The sequence below is a fragment of the Asparagus officinalis genome, chromosome 5 (assembly GCF_001876935.1).
Source record: "Asparagus officinalis chromosome 5, Aspof.V1, whole genome shotgun sequence".
In the NCBI taxonomy this organism is placed as follows: Eukaryota; Viridiplantae; Streptophyta; class Magnoliopsida; order Asparagales; family Asparagaceae; genus Asparagus; species Asparagus officinalis.
Window position 1 is genome coordinate 117,116,519 of NC_033798.1, and position 1,171 is coordinate 117,117,689.

Below are 1,171 nucleotides of genomic sequence, written 5' to 3' on the forward strand. Positions count from 1 at the left end.
ATTGATTCTTGTTTATATTATTTTGATATATTTTGGACTTTGAAGACTATCTTCGCTTGATTTTTTGAAACTATAATTAATTACCTTAGAAAGAGCCTTCCATGTTTGGAATAGACTAAATTCGATTACATGGTGTTACCCAGAAGATGAGTCATTCTAGCGCCTAATTAGTTATCTACTCATGTGATATCATAACAGGATTCATACTATTCGGATATGGATTCAATTATAAATGCCAATCTGACCAAAAGTTATTTGGGCTCCAGAAACCAATTTTATGACCAGATATTGGATCAGGGTATTGTGTTTTTTATGGATATCATGACATGTACAGCTCTGGCATTTAGAGTAGATAACTAAGTGTGTGGGAAAATATAACATATATGAAATGATAATGATATGCATTCCTAAGTATAGGATCAGAATATATATTCAAAAACAAAGCGTTGGATCAGCACAAAAAGAATGATCACCTTGCTGTGTTTGCTTCGTAACTAGTCCTCCTTTGGTAAACATAATTTGTGTTTGAGAATTTACCTTTGTGTCCTGGATGTATGTTCATTTCTCGGTCAGGATGATCCTTTTTCTTGTGCTTTTGACCCGCGCATTGAGGAGACAAATTTCTAATATATAGGTTGCTGGTTTATTGTTACACTAGATGTTTAAAAAGAAACAATGGCTATCATCCACCATTATTTCTAGCATTGGAATGGAAATTTCTATAACTATTAGTGATTGCTTAATAGTAAACTTTAGACCCTTTTAGTTAGCTTCAACATCTACTTCAAATATGTATGCCAATTGGCTTAGGGTTTCTTAAATTGGATTCTGGATTGAAGGGAAATATTTGTTATAAGTATCTAAACTGGGATATTAATTAAATTCATAAAAGTTGGACTACCCATTGTGGATGGCAGACAACGGGGATACTATCATTTGACACAGTTTTTATCTTAGGTTAAACATTAATATTCAATTTCTTATTTAAAAAAAAGGCAACTGAGTGTTCTATATTTTTTAATCATTTATCAATATGTGATCATATGTGAAATATCAAACTTTCCTGATGTTTGGCCTCCATGAAAAATTTAGAAGCATAGCAATCGTGAAAAACTCCCATATCTGGACAACTATATCACAACTAAATAATAGCTTTGCTTGGTATTTGAAG